The sequence below is a fragment of the Protopterus annectens genome, chromosome 3.part0, assembly GCF_019279795.1.
Source record: "Protopterus annectens isolate FY-2018-M chromosome 3.part0, PAN1.0, whole genome shotgun sequence".
Classification (NCBI taxonomy): Eukaryota; Metazoa; Chordata; order Ceratodontiformes; family Protopteridae; genus Protopterus; species Protopterus annectens.
Genome location: NC_056731.1, coordinates 1,923,911,644 through 1,923,928,312, shown reverse-complemented (window position 1 = coordinate 1,923,928,312; position 16,669 = coordinate 1,923,911,644). Strand labels below are relative to the sequence as shown.

The 16,669-nt window shown below is 42.4% G+C and overlaps 1 protein-coding gene and 1 non-coding gene across 2 annotated transcripts in view; both read right to left on the bottom strand.

The window, feature by feature from the left end:
- Positions 1 to 16,669, bottom strand: part of TBRG4 (transforming growth factor beta regulator 4) — a 1,565,288-nt gene that overhangs the window by 866,565 nt on the left and 682,054 nt on the right. The gene's annotated exons all lie outside the window — the stretch shown is intronic.
- On the bottom strand, positions 10,961 to 11,096 carry LOC122797484. Its single transcript, XR_006364162.1, has one exon. It is a non-coding gene; the product is annotated as a small nucleolar RNA SNORA5 (small nucleolar RNA).

Sequence of the window (16,669 nt, the reverse complement as noted above, 5' to 3'; positions counted from 1 at the left end):
ACAAGATGTCAAAAAAGGTAGTACTGCAACAGTGACTGATGAAAAGCATCCCAGACATACAGGGACAGGAAACCAAGGCCGCAAGCCAGGAAAGCAGGTGATGAAGGAGGGACCTGAATTTCAATGGCACATTCCTCAACCACCGAAGGTGACAAACCGGGGCGCAAAATCCTCTATTGAAATCCCTGGCATATCCAAACCCACGGAAGACCTAATGCAAATAAATAAGTAAATAAATAAAAATAAAATAAAATGGTCCAATGTACAAATGTTGAACTACCATAATTTAAAGGGAAACTACAGAAACCAAGATCATCAAATCAAAGGACCAAACCAACTAAAAAGGCTAAATGGAACCCAAAAAGGAACCATCAACAGCAGCTTAAAACAGATAAAATGCCAACATAACACAGCTTAAAAAAAAAAAAAGCCAACACAAGCAGCAAACACGAAGAAACACTGCCTCCCCCCACCCCCACACACACACACAACACTACTAAACAATCTTAACAGGTGCTAACCTGAAGGGAGCAGTGCACAAAGGAAGAAATGGAGAAAGTGCCTAGAAACAAAGAAATGTATACTTTACAACAGAAAATGAAAGCTAATTTACCTGGTTAAAGCCAACCAAAGGAAAAGAAAAGATTTCTATACTGAAAAAGTAACAAACTAGTTTGGAGCCTTTAGGATTAAACTAAATATTTCCAACAGCAGGAAAAATAAAATGGAAAACGGAATAGACAGGTGCAGGTTTCATGGAAAGCAGAGGTGCCTCAATAGCCTGGGAAAAAATTACAACTGCCCAGGTAGAGCATGCTTGGTTCACACTGACCTATAGGTTAAAGTCCGACTCTCCTTAACAGAGTAGTTAATTCCTCTGAGACAGAAGGTTACGTGAAATGCAGCAAGAAAAAACTAAAGATGATGTGGGTGGACACCACCTACGCTAAACGTAGATGAGGATATCTAAAGCATAGCCACGAGGAAGAGTGCTCAGTTCTGTCAGACCAGATAAAAAGCTTATCCATCTGTGGAAATCCCTATTGCAATGCACAGGCTGATAAGCCTGCTCACAGCAGTCTGAAGCACACACACCCTTCCCTGCCACAGCTCTTCCTCAGAAGAAAAAAAATTAAAAGGTCAGATTCACTCCGAAACACTGGCTGTCCAAGTCAGCAGAGAAACAGTCCTTCCAAAATACAAGAACTGTTGCATTTTAAATTGTAGCAAGCCAACTATTACATTTGTAGCAATCGGCTTGCTACAGCTTGCCCAAGAAGTTAGCAAGTTGCTTTTTGTACTGGCATTTCTGAATGCCAATACAGAAAGAAGACTGCAGGAAACTACAAAACTTCAAAAAAGTGCAAGGAAAATAACAGAAGATACAAACGCAATTCCTTGAGCACTTTCGTGCAATTTATTCACATGAACTGCATCAGAAAATGAAGCTTCTCTCACATTTCTCATTATTATGAATGATAAACATACACACAAATATATACATTTACACACATTTGCTGCTTTAAGTGCATAGAACCAATTTTTATTGGAGTATTTAAGTCATGTGATTTTTATTTGCTTGAAGCAAGATGTGAAATGTGACATAGGTTTCATTTTCTGATGAAGTTCATGTGAATAAATTGAACTAAATTGTTCAAAGAATTGTGTCCGTATCTTCTGTTATTTTCCTTGCACTTTTTTGAAGTTTTGTAGTTTCACTTTGGTTGTTCTCAAGAATGCAAGAAAGACATTTCAGGGTTGCCCCCGGGGCACATACCCCCCCACTCTCCACACCCTTGCTACGCTACTGCTATAATGACTGCAACAGTGATCCACACGATAAACAACCACAGCACTTGTACAATGAGCCTAAGGGCTTTGGACTGTTTTGCACTTGTCACAACAAAAGTTAGTACCACCAGTCAGTGATTTAGATCCATTCTAAGAGACAAGCACTCTTTTCCTTTCCTTTCTTGAAGAGGAATCAAGTCTGCTTACACACTTGTCTGTAAATATCAAAGAAATGCAGCATATGTAGCATATATTCTCCAGCATTCACATACTTAGGATAAAATAAGGGAAGCTGAATGGATTGGTTCAAGGAGATATCACTTTAGGCATAAAAGGAAGATTATACTTCTGCAGCACTAACTGTGAAAACACTGTACACGGAAGTTTGCACATCAAATCCTACAATCAGATGCATCACCATACATGCAAATAATTCATAGCCCCAACAGAGATATAAACTTAAGTAAAGTCTCTCTTCCGACATCTGTCATGGATTCCTGATGGTCTTAAAGAGGAGTAATGCCAGAGGGATTCAGACATCAGGCAGACAGGATCAACTCTTAGATTATCATTACGGGTTATGGTATGATCAAAGTTCTGACCGATAAAAGGACTGCTTCATTCTACTTCTTTTAACTATAAAATAACTTAGTAGCTCTGTGTAAAGTGTGAAGCAAGACTCAACCCCATGTACAGATTTTTGCCTCCTGCAACCCATTACTACAACATCCTTCAAGATTGAACAACCTCAAGGGAAGTGCAATTTTCAATAAAAAAAAAAAAAAAAAAAACAGGCAAACAAGACATGACATATCACTCTCCTATTTTGGACTCTAGAAGAGACTTTGTGGGTTCTGTTCAAGCAGCTTTATTTTACACAAGCACATTACTGAATTTAACTTAAGTAACTTGTACGAAAACTAATAACTGCGATCATGCATGCTCTCACTCTGGCGGCTCTTACAAAATGGCACTAGAGAGTCCACGTGTCTGGAATTTACACGTGTATATACAGCCTTGACATACTTATTAAAGATATAGCACAAATCACTTGCACTCTACTCTACATCCTCCCTCTGAGGAATAGATCATACAATGCTATGAGTCTATTAGGCATGCAGAAATCACAGGTAATTCTTTGTCATGCGTTATACAACATTAAGTACACATATAAATATATATACAATCAAGTCCATGTGACTGCGTATTTCAAATGAGGCTTTGATACTCGTCCATATCGCATGACATAAAACTGGGAATTAGATTTAGCAACTGGAATAGTCTCTGCAAAATGTTTGACCTGTGGAATGTTCAGAACATTTTCGGGAATGGTATCAGAATTTTGAACACATTCAGGTATGGGAAAGTACAGTTGTGTACCTACCATAAATGTAGATGTTAGAGTGTATTTACTGTTGCAGTCATTACACTTGAGTTATCCTGCTGGCAGGCTACCCGCAGTCGGCCTGAATTCCAAAGTCCTGGTCCGGCGTCGGATGCTATTGCCTCTTCCCTGACGTCAGTGCGCCAGGGGTATAGAAGATGCAGCCAACGCCATTTACTTCAGTTTTTCTTGCCCCCAAAAGGGTAAGCTAAAAATTCTGCTCATAAAAAAAGCATGCACTAACATAAACATTACCTTCATTTACAAGCAAATACACCACATAGGTTGTATAGAATAGAGAAGTACAGATAAGTCCCAGCAATGAAAGGGGGATGGTGGGAGGGTAACCTGGACTGCAACAATGAATACACTCGAACATCTACATTTATAGTAGGTACACAACTGTACTATGTTCATCGTGTTTCACTGTTGCAGTCATTACACTTGGGTTGAATCCCAAAGCTGAGATTGGGTGGCTGGGCCTAAATGGAATTAGGAGTGGCTATGAGGCCCTGCAGAACTGCAGTGGCAAAAGCTTGCTCTGGATTTAGAGTAAAGAGGTAAGTGGTAGTGCTTTGTAAAAGTGTGCAATGAAGTCCAAGTTGCAGCCTCCAAAATGTCCTTGGTTGGTACTCCTCTGAGGAAGGCTGCTGAAGTGGTTGCTGCTCTGGTTGAATGTGGCCTAATGCCCTTAGGCACTGATTTGCCACATTGTGAATAGCAGAAACGAATACAGTGGCCTATCCACTTTGAAACAGTCTGCTTTGAAATAGCTTTTCCTTGCGATCCTGCAGCATATGCCACTAAGAGTTGCTCAGTCTTTCTGAAAGCTTTAGTTTTGTCCAAGTAGAAGCGTAGCTGTCTGTGTATGTCCAAAGAATGCAGAAGTCTCTCCCCCTTATTCTGTGGGTTTGGATAAAAGGTAGGCAAATGAATGGTTTGGTTAAGAGCCACACTGGACACTATCTTAGGCATAAATGTTGGGTTTGTCCTTAGAGAAAACATGTCCGGATGGAAAATAATATAAGGTTCCACAGCCATTAGTGCCTGTAACTCCGAGACTCTTCTTGCTGAAGTTATTGCTAGTAGCAGAGCTGTTTTCCATGATAAGTATTTTATCTCAGCTGTATTGGCTGGCTCAAAAGGAGGCAGTGTGAGCTTTTCCAAGACAAAATTGAGGTCCCATGCAGGTACTGGAGCTTTCCTTGGAGGTCTTATGTTTTTGGCCCCTCTGAGGTACTGCCTTAGCAGTGGAAGTGAAAAAATAGGTGGGTCCGTATTGTAATGAGCTGAAATGGCAGATGCATGGATCTTAATTGATGAGAAGGATAGGCCTTTGTCCAGCATCTCAGTTAGGTATTGTAAAATCTGAGTAACATTTGGTACAAGCGTGTCCATTCCTTGTGCCTGGTTCCAAGCACAGAATCTCTTCCATTTTTCTGCATAAGATTTTCTGGTGCTGGGCCTCCTGGCCTCCAAAATAACATTCATAACTGCGTTAGAGAGAGGTGCGTTCTGAATGGTTACATTAGGGTTCTAAGTTGGCTGTGTAGGATCGGATTGTTTTGTTGGGTCAGCAAATGAGGAATTTGAGGTAATATCCAAGCTGGGCCTTGAGACAAGCTCTTTAGGATTGGGTACCAGTGCTGGCGTGGCCAGTCTGGTGCAATCAGTATCATTTTTGGCTTCTCTCATCTGATCTTTAGGAGTACCTTGGGGAGGAGAGGAAGTGGAGGAAAAGCATATACTGTAAGTGTTTTCCCGCTGAATGATAGGGCGTCAACTTTCCATGCTTGTTTGTGATAAGTCCTTGTGCAGAATCTCTGTAGTTGGCAGTTGTGAGGGGAGGCAAATACATCTATGTCTGGGCATCCCCATTTCCTTATCATGCTGAAGATTTGTGGATCTAGTTTCCACTCGTGAGGATCCATGAGGTTTCTGCTTAGTTAGTCTGCCAGAATATTTGTCTTTCCTGGCTGGAATTGTGCTTGCAGGTGTACTTGATAAGTCAATGCTGTGTTCCACAAAGTCATGGCTTGTCTGCAGAGGGGGTAGGAATGTGTGCCTCCTTGCTTGCTTATGTACCACATGACTGTAGTATTGTCCGTCTCTATCAGCAGTTGTCCTGGATGAAGTAGAACCTTGAAGGCTGTCAGGGCATTCTGTACAGCTAGCATCTCTTTTTGATTGATATAAAGATGCATTTGGCTTGCGGGCCATGTGCCCTTAATACATTTTCCTGCCATGTGGGCCCCCCAGGCATAATCTGATGCATCTGTTGTTAGTGTCTGCCTTGCTGTGGGTAAAGTGAATGGCTGTCCCTTGTTGTGGTGACAGGCCTGTGCCCACCATCGAAACTCCTATTGCAGGCAGAGAATGAGGGTAATTAATGTTTCCAGGCTGTGACAATGTTGAGTCCAAGCACTTTTTAGATACCATTGTAGTTTCCTCATTTGCAGTCTTGCATATGGAATTAGCAGAAAACTGGATGCCATGAAGCCCAAAGCCTGCAGAATTTTTCTTGCAGATAACTGGGTCTTTGTTGCCATCATTTCAAAGTAAGAAGTCAGTTGCCTTTGTTTGTCTGGCGTGAGATAAGCCATCTGGGCAGTTGTATTTAAGCTTGCACCCAGAAATATTATCTCGAGAGGGTACCAGTTTTGATTTCTTTTTGTTCACTGTGTACCCTAGGCAAATTAGTAATCTTTTTACAAACAGCAGATGCTTCAGTAGAATGTCCTTGTTCTCTGCTTGAATAAGGCAGTCGTCCAAGTAAGGACATATTTGTATTCATCTTTGTCTGCAAAATGCAATTACTGGTGCCAGGCATTTTGTGAAGACTCTGGGCGCAGTAGATAAGCCAAAGGGCAGTGCAGAGAATTGGTAGTGCATTCAGCCAGCTATGAATCTGAGGTATCTTCTGCAAGATTGTCTCACTGGGACGTGCAGGTATGCCTCTGAGGTCCAAAGTTACAAGCCAAGCCTTCTTGCCCAGCATGGGCAGAAGCTGCTGCAGAGTCAACATTTTGAATTTTGGAACGTCCAAAAAAGTGTTTAGAATAGACAGGTCCAGTATTGGTCTCCAGGCTTTGTCCTTTCTGGGTACCAAGAAAAGTCTTGAGTAAAATCCTTGTCCCTGCTCTTGCTGTGGTACTCGCTGAATAGCCCTCATTTCCATGAGGGATGAAACTTGCTTTTGTGCCTCTGCCCATTGATTGTGTGGCAGGTCTGGCATACCTTTTGTCTTTGGAAGGGTATGAAAGTGGAACCTGCAGCCCTGAGACACTATATTCAAGACCCATTTGTCCTGGGTGATCATGTGCCAATTTTGTAAAAAAAAGTGCTCGTTCTCCCCCTAAGGGTGCTGCCAAAAAGGTAAGTGCTTGGCATTGGCAAGTCATTGGGACTGTTTCCTGTATGGTTGTGATTTGTCTTCTCTGCTTTTGGAGGTAGAAGCACCCCATTGTTTAGGCCTATATGAGCCTTGGGGCTGGGATCTGCCTCTAGGGCGTCTGTATCTGCCCTATTTGTGGCCTGTCTGACACTGGAAAGGACCAATTTTTAGAAGGCCAGTTCCTGCTAAATCTGGGTGGCTGTACCTATAGGAAATTCTTAACTGTCTGCATAGATTTTGTTTTATCCTCCATTTTCTTCAACACCTCTTCTGCCTTAACACCAAACAAAGTATCATGCTGTAATGGAGCATCCAATAATTTTGCTTTAACATGATCAGGCAGATTCTGTTCCTTTAACCAAGCATGTCTTCTAATGACAGAGCCCGTAACAGCGGCCCTGCAAGAGGCCTCCAGTGAATCAAAACCACATTGCAAAGTATGCTTTCCCACTTGTTCAACTGCATGCAATAAATCCTGCATTTCCTTGTTATCAGAACATTCAGAATTTGTCAACATTTTCTGTTTTAGCAGTGACATTAAGTATTGCTGATATTTAAGCATATGAAACTGACAATTTAAAGCCATTACAGCCAAGGTAGCAGAAGTGTAAACTTTTTTCCTCCATCTGTCCAGTGCCCTAGAATCCCTATCAGAGGGGACAGGGTTTTTTTGCAGTGCAAGCCTTGACCCCTTTTGGGACCCTGAGATATAGTTTCTGGGTCAGCAGCAGGGTTTTTTATATAGAAATTTATGAGAGTCTGGAACCCTGTAGTATCTGTCTGGCTCAACAGTTGCAGGGGATAAGAGTCAGGAGACAGGCCGGACTCTGAAAATACATCATCTACAATGTCTAGAACAGGTGGAATAGCAAGAGGTCTGTGCTGAGGTAGTAAAATAAAGTCTCTGAGCCTTTTCTTAGATTCTGAGTAATCTTGGCTCTCCCAGTGAAAATGCTCCCTCATGGTATGCAGGGTTTCCCCAAAAGAATAATCCTCAGGAGGAGAGGCTGAAGGAATAGATACTTCAGCATCAAAATCCTCATAGGGAGGAAGAGAGTATCCTTGTTCAGAACAGGAGTCAGAGGGAATGGAAACCTGCTCAGAAGAGTCATATTCTGTCTCTTGCCTAGGGCTCTTATCAGGAGGGGGATGGGAACCCCTGATCAAAGTAATTAGGTCTTCGGCCATTTTAAGCATCTGTTTCCTAGGCATGGAAGTCTTGTCCAGGAGAATGTTGTACTTGTTTCTTTGTCTTTAGAGCTGTTTTAGTCTTTGCCTTTGAAGCTGAGATTGAATTGATATATAACTGTGTAGGTCTAAAACCACCCTCAGAAGCAGATGGCTGCTCAGCAGCTCCGGACCCATCTGAGGGAATAGTTTCAGAGTGTCCAATACCTTGAGTATCCAGAGGCCTAGTCGGCTCCACGTGAGAGTCGGAAGTGGCCTGTGGCTCTGAGGTAGCGGGCGTCAGGGGCTGCGAAAGCACCTCACTGAGAACCGGCGACTGGCCTAGCGGAGGCATCGTCGGTTTTGGACCTCGGGTGCCTGTCCTTTTCCTTGCGCTTTTTATAAACTCCAGTTGTCGGCTGTTCCGACGGCATTATATAATTAAATCTTCGGCCAAAGCAATGAAAGGCAAAATCGTACCAAGGCTTAATAGTGCGTTGGTTAAATCTAGCACAAAACCGACAGCTAGCAACGTCGTGGTCAGGGCCTAGGCAAGGAATACAGTAAGAATGAAAATGCTTATGAGGTATTTGCTTCCCGCAAGAAATACAATTGTTAACTTTTTCTGACATCGGTCTGGAGCAAAAAAAAAAGTTTCCCCAATGGGGTACTTAGCTTTAATGAAGACTTTGGATCTGAAATTCGATTTTGAAAATCTCAGGAGTCGGCCGACTGGCACTTGCGAACTGCTTTTGCTTCGGGCACCGTGCGGCAAGAAAGACTGAAGAAAATGGCGTCGGCTGCATCTTTTATACCCCTGGCGCACTGACGTCCGGGAAGAGGCGACAGCAACCGACGCCGGACCAGGACTTTGGAATTCAGGCCGACTGCAGGTAGCCTGCCAGCAGGATAACCCAAGTGTAATGACTGCAACAGTGAAACACGATGAACATCAGTGTCTGATTCACTCTTAGATTTGAAATCTGCATCACAGAAACGATGTGATGGTAATGATTATTGTTTATCATGTAGATCCCTTTCGGATGGATAAGGAAAGTGATGATGATTCTGGTACAGGAAGATTATGTCTACAGTTCCTCCTATACTCCACACCCTTGGAGTCTACTGGGTAGGATCTTGGCTCAGCACAGATGCCTGAAATCTGTCCCATTCAATCAAAACCTTTCGTTGTCTGGATTCGTATGGTCTCTACTCTCAACGGGCGAAGTATTCTGCTTGATCGATCGTAACTAGATTTCTGGATATTATGCTTCTCAAACAATTGAGCCCTGATGGTTTTATTGTTCTTAGGTTTAGGCTTTAATAAAATGGAAGTAATGGGTAGCGCAGTTCTAGTTTGCCTGGAAAGTAGTCTTTGAGCAGGTGAGCCAAGAATATTGTCACGGGGTATGTTTCTGAGATTAAGCAAATTCAAGAACACATCGGTACTGTCACGCTTTGACCTTTCAAGTAATTGCTTTGCACTCTGCACTGCACGTTCAGCTAGACCACTGGACTGAGGATATTCAGGACTACTAGTGACATGTGCAAAGTCCCATTCTTTTGTAAATTTCTGAAACTGGCTAGTAAATGGAGTACCATTGGCAGAAAGAACTTTGTGTGGACAACCATGAACTGGGAAATGACGTTTCAACTTCTGATCCAAATAAAAAATAATTAAATTCCCACATATTCATGACCCAATAAATTTTTTTTTTTCAATGGTGGCCGACTATCAAAATACCTCTAGCACCAAAACTATTGGTGCTCCCTACACTGGGAGAGTTTTGCGAGGTCCTGTTCTGAGCTTACCCTCAACACCTTGTGTAGGTTCTAATGGGTCAGGTACCTGTTGAGCAAGCAATGAGATGAGCTGATGAACAGACTGTCATCCAACTGTGTGGGGATATTTATTGTGCAACTCAAACAAATCTGTTTACAAACTAAGTGGGAGCTTCTTTCAGATTTATAACACATTATCGTGTTTTCAGAAACTCAATATTCATAAAGCCGGAACCATATATTCAAATTTCCGAAAACTTGCAAGACAAAAAAATAAATCTACATTGTTTTGCAAGGGGGCAAGACCCCCTGTACCCCCACACCCAATGCAAATTATATAAACAAACTGAAAGATGGCACTACAGTGGGCAAAAGGGTAAATTCTCCAATCTCAAATGTACTGTGATCTCCATACAAATGCTTCATTGGGGATTTTACCCTTTCCTTACTGTAGTGTGATCTCTGAGTTGGTATACATAATTATGTACAAATTGCAGGGGGTGTGGGGGGGTGCAGGGGTGTCTGTCCATCTACAAAAGCATAGGTTTCATTTTTTTTTCCTTCAGAGTTCTTAGAAACACTAACATATGGGTCTAGACCATATGAAATTGGAACTTCTAAAAATGTGATATTATATAAACCAGTTTCTTTCTTCATTTAACAGCAATAAAATGTCACCTTTTTTCTTATGCATTGTAAAACAATAATCCACACAGCTTCTGAAAGGGCAGTTGAAAGCTGACCACACCATTTCTGTAAGATTGCATTCTACGACCAAAGTATTAGGCTGCAAACACAATCAAATGTTAACAATAAAATATACATAAATATATGCATAAATGCTGAAGTCAACCATCTCCGCAGCTGAAAAAATCAAAAGGTCAGCCTACCTAATTAACCAATGTACAATAAATAAATACCTTTCTTTTGAAACTAGATGCAACAATAACTACAGTAATCTCATCACTTGACATATCCAACCATCCATCTTCATCCCCTTTTCCCATTTTGCAAATGGGGTCGGGGTGTCACTACAGCAGTGACAATCATCTCGAGCCAAGGTTTACACCACTGGGTGGCTAGTCCTGCTGCAGTAGTTCATTCTTACCCCTCACTTGTGTGCACACACACACACACACACACATATATACACACGTCTAATTTAGAGTGTCCAGTCCAAATACTGCATGTCTTTGGAATGCGAGAGGAAGCCGGAGCACCTCGAGGAAACCCACGTGACCGCAGGGAGGATATACATTCTCCACACAGAAGGCACCCAGCCGGGAATCGAACAGAAGAACCTCTTGTTGTGAGGTGACAACGCTAACAGCTACACCACCGAGGCCACCCATAATCCAACAAAAATCCTAGGTCTCAAAAACAGCTTAGTGTACTGCACTGCTCTGCAGCTGTCCAAAGCAAGCCCAAAAAACTAAAAACAAATATGTTTGTAGAATCATATTTATCTCCAGCACCTAAAAATGCAGATCTGGGGCCCACGAACTACAAACTTACTGTAGCAGCCATTTGGGCCAGTAAGTACCATGGAAAAGTACCTCTGAATTTGACATGACTGCACTGCTCTGCAAACAGTCAGAGACAAAAAGCAGAAATCAAATATTTACTGCAAACTTTCTTATCTTCTCTTCTTATATTACATAAACCATATGTTCTCATGTACAACATACACATTGATATATATCATTTAACCATGATCTGGAAAAATGACAGCATTTCATTTCAGGTCACTAGCCTATGATGTCGCAAATAAACTAGTGTTGATCAGACATCCTGAAAACTAACTTAATGGTGCATCACTTCACAAAGTACAAAGATGTTTAAAAACACAGTATGAATAGTGTAACTTCACTTGTTTACTAACCTGCACATTCAACATGGTAAATCATTAGAAAAAATACCAAATGCAAGTCTGAGGCAGTGAGGAAGGCCCATTCAAAAAAAGAGTGGTCCTATGAGCTCACTGGAAATTGACCATCTCTACCAAGAAATCTACAACACAACCTGTCTTGGGCTGCACTGATGACATCTGAATCAACCCATACTATGCCATTTTAAAAGCATTGTTACAAATGTTTGGGACAGATTTTGCGAAATGTGATGAAAATGCACTTCGCCTGGACTACTGTATCCACATAGCTTACTCTGACCCGCTACTACACTTTGGGCATCTTCAAATTCTCCATAGCAATACCTGCCCCCTAAAAAGGTGATTACGTAGGGTGCTGGAACTTGTATATCTGAGGATCCACAATATCAAGTGATGTTACTGGTTTGTGAAGAAACAGGTGGTCGAATAGGTTGTGTGTGACTACTTCGTTTTCTCTGTTCTACAAAAATCCTGAGGCACTAGTACTTTTATTTGAGGCGAGGAACAGAAACTACGGGATTCATCCATTACCCTCAGGTTTAATATCCCCTCCTTCTGCCCCTTGTCATCTACTTAAGTTGCTCAGGCACTCTGTAATGACCGTCTGTTTGACTGACCACTGGGTTCCTGTGTCCACATAACTTTCTATTAGTTCAGTGTACTTTGGCTTAGCAGTGAACATGCTCCTAAATTCCTGAAGTCCTGCTTCATTTCCTGAACCTACATGGGGGAAAGCTGAAGTGACAGCACTACTACATTCACCAAGGCGTCACTGAGGATGTCTACCCCACATACCTCTGATTTCTCAAACAACCCACTGCATATGCTGGGTATTAGTTCATAGGTGTTTACTAGACCAATGACCACAAGGGCCTTTTTAAGCCTAGTCATGCTTTCCAAATCTCTGACTAGTTCTGGTACCCTTGATATGTCTATGCAGGAAAAGAAATTATGATAAGCTGTAGTAGCCCATGGGTGCAGTCCTTAAGTCCAGCTATAACCACACACAAGAGGAAACTTTAGGTGTCCCATATTTAGAAATTACATCTAATTTGTAGTGTTCTGTGAAGGTATGGACCGAGATCCATGTAGCTCCTTCAAGAACTGAGTGTCCAATCTCTTGAAAAAAGGCCCTAGATGAGGCAACAGCCCTGGTGGAATAAGCCCTAACAGGGAGGTGAAGGGTCTTACCATGGTGAGTACAGCAGAAGGAAATAGTCTTGGAAATTCAGGAAGAAAGAGTCTGATAGGACATAGGCCGTCCCAGAGCCCTGGGATAGTAAGAAACAAAAAGCGGATCCATCTTTCTAACAGCCTTGGTTTTATTCAAATAAAATCTAAGCTGCCTGTGGACATCTAAGGTATGGAGAACCCTGTCAGAGTTCTGGGGAGAAAGTACAGTTGTGTACACTTACCATAAATGTAGATGTTCGAGTGTATTCACTGCTGCAGTCATTACATTTGGGTAATCTGCTGGCAGGTTGCCCTCAGTCGGCCTGAATATCAAAGTCTTGGGTCCTGCGGGTATAAAACATGCAGCAGATGCCATTTTATTCAGTTTTTCTTGCCCCAGATGTCAGGTGCCCCCCCAAATGGGGAGCACAAATTTATGTGTGTGTATATATATATATATATATATATATATATATATATATATATATATATATATATATATATATAAATAATATATATGTATGTATGTATGTATAAAAATAAACAGCAACATATATGTAAATGCACTTTTAGCAACATAAACTTTACCTTCATCTAAAAGCAAATACACCATAAAGGCTTTAGAATACAGTGAAGGAAAGAGAAGTTCTAGAAAAAGGGGGATGGCGGGTGGGTAACCCAGACTACAACAGTGAATACACTCGAACATCTACATTTATGGTAAGTGTACACAACTGTACTATGTTCTTCGTGTTTCACTGTTGCAGTCATTACACTTGGGTAGAATCCCAAAGCTATGGATGGGAGGATGGAACTAAATAGCATTAGGAGTGGCTATAAGGCCCTGCAGAACTGCAGTGGCAAATCCTACCTGGATTTAGAGAAGACAGGCAAATGATAATGCTTTGTAAAAGTATGAACAGAGCTCCAAGTAGCAGCTTCTAGAATGTCTTTGGTTGGAACTCCTCTGAGAAAGGCTGCTGAGATAGAGACAGCCCTGGTGGAAAGTGACCTCATTCCCTTGGGCACCGATTTACCACGATGCAAGTAGCAGAAACAAATGCAGTGGCTTATCCACTTAAAAATAATCTGCTTTGAAATAGCCTTCCCCTCTGATCCTGCAGCAAATGCCACCAGTAGTTGCTCAGACTTTCTTGGAGATTTGGTCCTGTTTAAGTAGAATCTTAGTTGTCTGTGTACGTCCAATGAATGCAGAATCCACTCCCCCTTGTTCTGCGGATTTGGGTAAAATGTTGGCAGGTGAATAGTTTGGTTAAGAGCCAGACTGGATACCACCATAGGCATAAAGGAAGGATTGGTCCTGAGGGACACGCTGTCCGGGTAAAATGTAATAAAAGGCTCCACAGCCATGAGGGCCTGTAGTTCTGAAACCCTTCTTGCTGAAGTGATTGCCAAAAGGAAAGCTGTTTTCCAGCATAAAAACTTTATATCCGCAGTAGCTGCTGGTTCAAAAGGAGGCAGGATGAGTTTTTCCAGCATAAAATTGAGGTCCCATGCAGGAGTTGGTGATCATCTTGGAGGCCTTAAATTTTTGGCCCCTCTAAGCTATTGTTTTAGCAGAGGATGAGAAAAGATGGGAGGCTCCATGTTGTAATGAGCCAAGATGGCAGAGGCATGGATTTTTATTGAAGAAAACGATAGGCTCATCTCCAGCATCTCAGTCAAGTATTGTAAAAATGTGAGAAATATTTGGTTTTGCTGTGTCCATTCCTTGTGCTTGGTTCCAAGCACAGAATCTCTTCCATTTATCAGCATAAGATTTTCTAGTACTAGGCCTTCTGGCTTCCAAAATGACATCCATCTCAGATTAACTGAGAGGTGTCATTTGAATAATTACATGATCAGCCATGCTCTGCCAGGTTCAGAGTTTGGAGCTGAGTGTGCAGAATTTGACAGTTCCGCTGAGACAGTAGATGAGGTATTTGAGGCGAGTACCAAGGAGGGAGTTGAGACATATTCCTTAGAAAGTACAGTTTTGTACCTACCATAAATGTAGATGTCCGAACAGGATAGCATCTGCAGTCCTTACAAATGGGGTTGTCCTGTCGTCAGGCAGCCCTTCAGTCGGCCGGATTCCAAAGTCTGGGTCTGGCCTCGGCTGGTGTCGCACTTCACCCGACGTCATCTCTGCTGGTCTTCGGGTATAAAGGCATCAACCGACGCCATTTTCCTCAGTGTTTCTTGCCCCAGATGCCAGTTGCCCTCTTGGATAGCTAAATTTTGGGTAAATGCCAATGTTTCCAAAAAGTAGAAGGCAAACACAAAAAATAAGCATGTATGTACATATATACAAATAAATACACCATAAGAGATCCCCCCCCCCCAGCTAGCTATTAGGTGGGCAAATACCTAGGAGTACCACAGAGGGAAGGAGGTGGGTAATCCTGACTGCAGATGCTATCCTGTTCGGACATCTACATTTATGGTAGGTACAAAACTGTACTATGTCCTTCAAGGATGCATCTGCAGTCCTTACAAATGGGTAGAATACCATAGCCAAACTAGGGGAGGAGGAAGAAGAATTATGGTGTAGTTAGGATCCCTTGCAAAACAGCAGTGGCAAACCCTGCTCTGGATCTAGAGTATAGAGGCAAGTTATAATGCTTGGCAAATGTATGCACGGAGGTCCAAGTAGCCGCCTCAATAATGTCCTTGGTAGCCACTCCTCGTAAGAAAGCTGTGGTAGTGGCTGTAGCCCTTGTAGAATGAGGCCTTATGTTCTGTGGAATTTGCTTTCCATGGTAGGAGTAACAGAATCTTATGCAATTTCCTATCAACTTGGAGATTGTCTGTTTGGAAATTGCTTTTCCTTCCCTTCCTGTTGCATAAGCTACTAGAAGCTGGTCAGTTTTTCTATTGCCCTTGGTTCTGTCCAGATAGTAGCGCAACTGTCTATGTACATCCAAGGTATGCAGCAGTCTTTCCCCTCTGTTCTGTGGATTGGGAAAGAAGGTAGGTAGGTGGATAGCCTGGTTTAGAGACACTCTGGATACCACCTTAGGCATAAATGTAGGATTAGTTCTCATGGATACTCTATCTTGATGGAAGATTAGGAAGGGTTGTACTGCCATTAAAGCCTGTAGTTCTGAAACCCTTCTTGCTGAAGTAATTGCCAGTAGGAAAGCAGTTTTCCAGGATAGGTGTTGAAGTTCTGCTGTTGCTGCTGGTTGAATGGAGGAGTGTCAATTTTTCTAGCACAAAGTTCAAGTCCCATGCTGGTAATGGTGGTTTCCTAGGAGGTTTTACATTCTTAATTCCTCTCAGGAACTGCCTGAGTAGAGGATGTGAGAAGACAGGGGATCAAGCTGTATTCTGCAGAAATAGCTGATGCATGTATCTTGATGGAGGAATAGGACAGGCCTGTATGGAGAAGCTCTGCCAAATACTCCAGGATGTTGGCAATATCTACCTTTGACACATCTTTCCCTCTTTCAGTACTCCAAATGACAAACCTTTTCCATTTTCCTGCATAGTTCCTTCTTGTTGAAGGTCTGCGGGCCTCAAGGATAATGTCTTTGACCCTTTGGGATAAATCTGGGTTAGTTGCTCTTATGTAATGTTCCAGGCAGTCAGTTGCAGAGTTTTCAGGTTTGGATGCAGGATGTTGTAGTCGCTCTGAGTTAACATCAAAGGAATCAGGGGCAGTGTCCACGTTTCCCCCCGAGACATGCTCCTCAGCAATGGGTACCAATGTTGTCTTGGCCAATTTGGAGCTATCAGAATTATCCTTGGACGTTCCTCTTTGATTTTCAGTAGTACCTTGTGCATCAAAGGAAGGGGTGGAAATGCATATGCTGTCAGGCCTTTCCAACTGAAGGATAGAGAGTCCACCTTCCAAGCAAGTGGATGGTATGTCCTTGTGCAGAATTTCTTGAGCTGGGATGCGAATAGGTCTATATGTGGCCTTCCCCATCTCTTTGTGATGGCCTTGAAGATGACCGGGTGTAGCATCCATTCGTGAGCATCCAAGGTAGTTCTGCTTAACATGTCTGCTAGGATGTTTTCTTTTCCCGGTACAAATATTGCCTGTAACTGCATGTTGTAGCTCAGAGCCATATTCCATAGGTCC